Source organism: Pagrus major, chromosome 5, assembly GCF_040436345.1.
Source record: "Pagrus major chromosome 5, Pma_NU_1.0".
Taxonomy (NCBI): Eukaryota; Metazoa; Chordata; class Actinopteri; order Spariformes; family Sparidae; genus Pagrus; species Pagrus major.
In genome coordinates this window covers 22,755,958-22,763,457 of record NC_133219.1, presented here as the reverse complement: position 1 = coordinate 22,763,457, position 7,500 = coordinate 22,755,958, and positions in this window count along the sequence as shown.

Here is a 7,500-nt window from a genome sequence, read left to right as displayed (position 1 = left end):
CATTGTACCTTTTCACTAAAATATTCACCAAAAATACAAATTTCACCGGAATCCAATGGGAACTGCTGTGTCTTGTTCAGCCAGTATAGGACCACATTTGGGAGCGATTTCGAGTCAATCGGTCCAAAGACCTGGAAGCTATTGAAAAAATGGGCTGAGGTTTTCATGAAAAATGGCCACTTTTTTCTTTAAAATATTCACCAAAAATACAAATTTCAACGGAATCCAATGGGAACTGCTGTGTCTTGTTCAGCCAGTATAGGACCACATTTGGGAGCGATTTCGAGTCAATCGGTCCAAAGACCTGGAAGCTATTGAAAAAATGGGCTGAGATTTTCATGAAAAATGGCCACTTTTTTCGTTAAAATATTCACCAAAAATACAAATTTCAACGGAATCCAATGGGAACTGCTCTCCCTCGTTCAGCCAGTAGAGGACCACATTCGTGCCGAATTTCGAGTCATTCGGTCAAAAGACGACCGTAACCCTAACCCTAACCCTAGCCCTAACCCTAACCCTAACCCTAACCCTAACCCTAACCCTAGCCCCAGCCTTAAGGCAGTCTCATGAAACATTGTACCTTTTCACTAAAATATTCACCAAAAATACAAATTTCACCGGAATCCAATGGGAACTGCTGTGTCTCGTTCAGCCAGTATAGGACCACATTTGGGAGCGATTTCGAGTCAATCGGTCCAAAGACCTGGAAGCTATTGAAAAAATGGGCTGAGGTTTTCATGAAAAATGGCCACTTTTTTCTTTAAAATATTCACCAAAAATACAAATTTCACCGGAATCCAATGGGAACTGCTGTGTCTCGTTCAGCCAGTATAGGACCACATTTGGGAGCGATTTCGAGTCAATCGGTCCAAAGACCTGGAAGCTATTGAAAAAATGGGCTGAGGTTTTCATGAAAAATGGCCACTTTTTTCTTTAAAATATTCACCAAAAATACAAATTTCAACGGAATCCAATGGGAACTGCTGTGTCTTGTTCAGCCAGTATAGGACCACATTTGGGAGCGATTTCGAGTCAATCGGTCCAAAGACCTGGAAGCTATTGAAAAAATGGGCTGAGGTTTTCATGAAAAATGGCCACTTTTTTCTTTAAAATATTCACCAAAAATACAAATTTCAACGGAATCCAATGGGAACTGCTCTCCCTCGTTCAGCCAGTAGAGGACCACATTCGTGCCGAATTTCGAGTCATTCGGTCAAAAGACGACCGTAACCCTAGCCCTAACCCTAACCCTAGCCCTAACCCTAACCCTAACCCTAACCCTAACCCTAACCCTAGCCCCAGCCTTAAGGCAGTCTCATGAAACATTGTACCTTTTCACTAAAATATTCACCAAAAATACAAATTTCAACGGAATCCAATGGGAACTGCTGTGTCTTGTTCAGCCAGTAGAGGACCACATTCGTGCCGAATTTCGAGTCATTCGGTCAAAAGACGACCGTAACCCTAACCCTAACCCTAACCCTAGCCCTAACCCTAACCCTAACCCTAACCCTAACCCTAATCCTAGCCCCAGCCTTAAGGCAGTCTCATGAAACATTGTACCTTTTCACTAAAATATTCACCAAAAATACAAATTTCACCAGAATCCAATGGGAACTGCTGTGTCTCGTTCAGCCAGTATAGGACCACATTTGGGAGCGATTTCGAGTCAATCGGTCCAAAGACCTGGAAGCTATTGAAAAAATGGGCTGAGGTTTTCATGAAAAATGGCCACTTTTTTCTTTAAAATATTCACCAAAAATACAAATTTCAACGGAATCCAATGGGAACTGCTCTCCCTCGTTCAGCCAGTAGAGGACCACATTCGTGCCGAATTTCGAGTCATTCGGTCAAAAGACGACCGTAACCCTAACCCTAACCCTAACCCTAGCCCTAACCCTAACCCTAACCCTAACCCTAACCCTAGCCCCAGCCTTAAGGCAGTCTCATGAAACATTGTACCTTTTCACTAAAATATTCACCAAAAATACAAATTTGACCGGAATCCAATGGGAACTGCTGTGTCTCGTTCAGCCAGTATAGGACCACATTTGGGAGCGATTTCGAGTCAATCGGTCCAAAGACCTGGAAGCTATTGAAAAAATGGGCTGAGGTTTTCATGAAAAATGGCCACTTTTTTCTTTAAAATATTCACCAAAAATACAAATTTCAACGGAATCCAATGGGAACTGCTGTGTCTTGTTCAGCCAGTATAGGACCACATTTGGGAGCGATTTCGAGTCAATCGGTCCAAAGACCTGGAAGCTATTGAAAAAATGGGCTGAGGTTTTCATGAAAAATGGCCACTTTTTTCTTTAAAATATTCACCAAAAATACAAATTTCAACGGAATCCAATGGGAACTGCTCTCCCTCGTTCAGCCAGTATAGGACCACATTTGGGAGCGATTTCGAGTCAATCGGTCCAAAGACCTGGAAGCTATTGAAAAAATGGGCTGAGGTTTTCATGAAAAATGGCCACTTTTTTCTTTAAAATATTCACCAAAAATACAAATTTCAACGGAATCCAATGGGAACTGCTCTCCCTCGTTCAGCCAGTAGAGGACCACATTCGTGCCGAATTTCGAGTCATTCGGTCAAAAGACGACCGTAACCCTAACCCTAACCCTAACCCTAGCCCTAACCCTAACCCTAACCCTAACCCTAACCCTAGCCCTAACCCTAACCCTAACCCTAACCCTAACCCTAGCCCCAGCCTTAAGGCAGTCTCATGAAACATTGTACCTTTTCACTAAAATATTCACCAAAAATACAAATTTCACCGGAATCCAATGGGAACTGCTGTGTCTCGTTCAGCCAGTATAGGACCACATTTGGGAGCGATTTCGAGTCAATCGGTCCAAAGACCTGGAAGCTATTGAAAAAATGGGCTGAGGTTTTCATGAAAAATGGCCACTTTTTTCTTTAAAATATTCACCAAAAATACAAATTTCAACGGAATCCAATGGGAACTGCTGTGTCTTGTTCAGCCAGTATAGGACCACATTTGGGAGCGATTTCGAGTCAATCGGTCCAAAGACCTGGAAGCTATTGAAAAAATGGGCTGAGGTTTTCATGAAAAATGGCCACTTTTTTCTTTAAAATATTCACCAAAAATACAAATTTCAACGGAATCCAATGGGAACTGCTCTCCCTCGTTCAGCCAGTATAGGACCACATTTGGGAGCGATTTCGAGTCAATCGGTCCAAAGACCTGGAAGCTATTGAAAAAATGGGCTGAGGTTTTCATGAAAAATGGCCACTTTTTTCTTTAAAATATTCACCAAAAATACAAATTTCAACGGAATCCAATGGGAACTGCTCTCCCTCGTTCAGCCAGTAGAGGACCACATTCGTGCCGAATTTCGAGTCATTCGGTCAAAAGACGACCGTAACCCTAACCCTAACCCTAACCCTAGCCCTAACCCTAACCCTAACCCTAACCCTAACCCTAGCCCTAACCCTAACCCTAACCCTAACCCTAACCCTAGCCCCAGCCTTAAGGCAGTCTCATGAAACATTGTACCTTTTCACTAAAATATTCACCAAAAATACAAATTTCACCGGAATCCAATGGGAACTGCTGTGTCTTGTTCAGTCAGTATAGGACCACATTTGGGAGCGATTTCGAGTCAATCGGTCCAAAGACCTGGAAGCTATTGAAAAAATGGGCTGAGGTTTTCATGAAAAATGGCCACTTTTTTCTTTAAAATATTCACCAAAAATACAAATTTCAACGGAATCCAATGGGAACTGCTGTGTCTTGTTCAGCCAGTATAGGACCACATTTGGGAGCGATTTCGGGTCAAGCGGTCCAAAGACCTGGAAGCTATTGAAAAAATGGGCTGAGGTTTTCATGAAAAATGGCCACTTTTTTCTTTAAAATATTCACCAAAAATACAAATTTCAACGGAATCCAATGGGAACTGCTCTCCCTCGTTCAGCCAGTAGAGGACCACATTCGTGCCGAATTTCGAGTCATTCGGTCAAAAGACGACCGTAACCCTAACCCTAACCCTAGCCCTAACCCTAACCCTAACCCTAACCCTAACCCTAGCCCTAACCCTAACCCTAACCCTAACCCTAACCCTAGCCCCAGCCTTAAGGCAGTCTCATGAAACATTGTACCTTTTCACTAAAATATTCACCAAAAATACAAATTTCACCGGAATCCAATGGGAACTGCTGTGTCTCGTTCAGCCAGTATAGGACCACATTTGGGAGGGATTTCGAGTCAATCGGTCCAAAGACCTGGAAGCTATTGAAAAATGGGCTGAGGTTTTCATGAAAAATGGCCACTTTTTTCTTTAAAATATTCACCAAAAATACAAATTTCAACGGAATCCAATGGGAACTGCTCTCCCTCGTTCAGCCAGTAGAGGACCACATTCGTGCCGAATTTCGAGTCATTCGGTCAAAAGACGACCGTAACCCTAACCCTAACCCTAACCCTAACCCTAGCCCTAACCCTAACCCTAACCCTAACCCTAATCCTAGCCCCAGCCTTAAGGCAGTCTCATGAAACATTGTACCTTTTCACTAAAATATTCACCAAAAATACAAATTTCACCAGAATCCAATGGGAACTGCTGTGTCTCGTTCAGCCAGTATAGGACCACATTTGGGAGCGATTTCGAGTCAATCGGTACAAAGACCTGGAAGCCATTGAAAAAATGGGCTGAGGTTTTCATGAAAAATGGCGACTTTTTTCTTTAAAATATTCACCAAAAATACAAATTTCAACGGAATCCAATGGGAACTGCTGTGTCTTGTTCAGCCAGTATAGGACCACATTTGGGAGCGATTTCGAGTCAATCGGTCCAAAGACCTGGAAGCTATTGAAAAAATGGGCTGAGGTTTTCATGAAAAATGGCCACTTTTTTCTTTAAAATATTCACCAAAAATACAAATTTCAACGGAATCCAATGGGAACTGCTGTGTCTTGTTCAGCCAGTAGAGGACCACATTCGTGCCGAATTTCGAGTCATTCGGTCAAAAGACGACCGTAACCCTAACCCTAACCCTAACCCTAGCCCTAACCCTAACCCTAACCCTAACCCTAACCCTAACCCTAGCCCCAGCCTTAAGGCAGTCTCATGAAACATTGTACCTTTTCACTAAAATATTCACCAAAAATACAAATTTCACCGGAATCCAATGGGAACTGCTGTGTCTTGTTCAGCCAGTATAGGACCACATTTGGGAGCGATTTCGAGTCAATCGGTCCAAAGACCTGGAAGCTATTGAAAAAATGGGCTGAGGTTTTCATGAAAAATGGCCACTTTTTTCTTTAAAATATTCACCAAAAATACAAATTTCAACGGAATCCAATGGGAACTGCTGTGTCTTGTTCAGCCAGTATAGGACCACATTTGGGAGCGATTTCGAGTCAATCGGTCCAAAGACCTGGAAGCTATTGAAAAAATGGGCTGAGGTTTTCATGAAAAATGGCCACTTTTTTCTTTAAAATATTCACCAAAAATACAAATTTCAACGGAATCCAATGGGAACTGCTCTCCCTCGTTCAGCCAGTAGAGGACCACATTCGTGCCGAATTTCGAGTCATTCGGTCAAAAGACGACCGTAACCCTAACCCTAACCCTAGCCCCAGCCTTAAGGCAGTCTCATGAAACATTGTACCTTTTCACTAAAATATTCACCAAAAATACAAATTTCACCGGAATCCAATGGGAACTGCTGTGTCATGTTCAGCCAGTATAGGACCACATTTGGGAGCGATTTCGAGTCAATCGGTCCAAAGACCTGGAAGCTATTGAAAAAATGGGCTGAGGTTTTCATGAAAAATGGCCACTTTTTTCTTTAAAATATTCACCAAAAATACAAATTTCAACGGAATCCAATGGGAACTGCTGTGTCTTGTTCAGCCAGTAGAGGACCACATTCGTGCCGAATTTCGAGTCATTCGGTCAAAAGACGACCGTAACCCTAACCCTAACCCTAACCCTAGCCCTAACCCTAACCCTAACCCTAACCCTAACCCTAGCCCCAGCCTTAAGGCAGTCTCATGAAACATTGTACCTTTTCACTAAAATATTCACCAAAAATACAAATTTCACCGGAATCCAATGGGAACTGCTGTGTCTTGTTCAGCCAGTATAGGACCACATTTGGGAGCGATTTCGAGTCAATCGGTCCAAAGACCTGGAAGCTATTGAAAAAATGGGCTGAGGTTTTCATGAAAAATGGCCACTTTTTTCTTTAAAATATTCACCAAAAATACAAATTTCAACGGAATCCAATGGGAACTGCTCTCCCTCGTTCAGCCAGTAGAGGACCACATTCGTGCCGAATTTCGAGTCATTCGGTCAAAAGACGACCGTAACCCTAACCCTAACCCTAACCCTAGCCCTAACCCTAACCCTAACCCTAGCCCCAGCCTTAAGGCAGTCTCATGAAACATTGTACCTTTTCACTAAAATATTCACCAAAAATACAAATTTCACCGGAATCCAATGGGAACTGCTGTGTCTCGTTCAGCCAGTATAGGACCACATTTGGGAGCGATTTCGAGTCAATCGGTACAAAGACCTGGAAGCTATTGAAAAAATGGGCTGAGGTTTTCATGAAAAATGGCCACTTTTTTCTTTAAAATATTCACCAAAAATACAAATTTCAACGGAATCCAATGGGAACTGCTGTGTCTTGTTCAGCCAGTATAGGACCACATTTGGGAGCGATTTCGAGTCAATCGGTCCAAAGACCTGGAAGCTATTGAAAAAATGGGCTGAGGTTTTCATGAAAAATGGCCACTTTTTTCTTTAAAATAGTCACCAAAAATACAAATTTCAACGGAATCCAAAGGAACTGCTCTCCCTCGTTCAGCCAGTATAGGACCACATTTGGGAGCGATTTCGAGTCAATCGGTCCAAAGACCTGGAAGCTATTGAAAAAATGGGCTGAGGTTTTCATGAAAAATGGCCACTTTTTTCTTTAAAATATTCACCAAAAATACAAATTTCAACGGAATCCAATGGGAACTGCTGTGTCTTGTTCAGCCAGTATAGGACCACATTTGGGAGCGATTTCAAGTCAATCGGTCCAAAGACCTGGAAGCTATTGAAAAAATGGGCTGAGGTTTTCATGAAAAATGGCCACTTTTTTCTTTAAAATATTCACCAAAAATACAAATTTCAACGGAATCCAATGGGAACTGCTCTCCCTCGTTCAGCCAGTAGAGGACCACATTCGTGCCGAATTTCGAGTCATTCGGTCAAAAGACGACCGTAACCCTAACCCTAACCCTAACCCTAACCCTAACCGTAACCCTAACCCTAACCCTAACCCTAGCCCTAACCCTAACCCTAACCCTAACCCTAACCCTAGCCCTAACCCTAACCCTAACCCTAACCCTAGCCCCAGCCTTAAGGCAGTCTCATGAAACATTGTACCTTTTCACTAAAATATTCACCAAAAATACAAATTTCACCGGAATCCAATGGGAACTGCTGTGTCTCGTTCAGCCAGTATAGGACCACATTTGG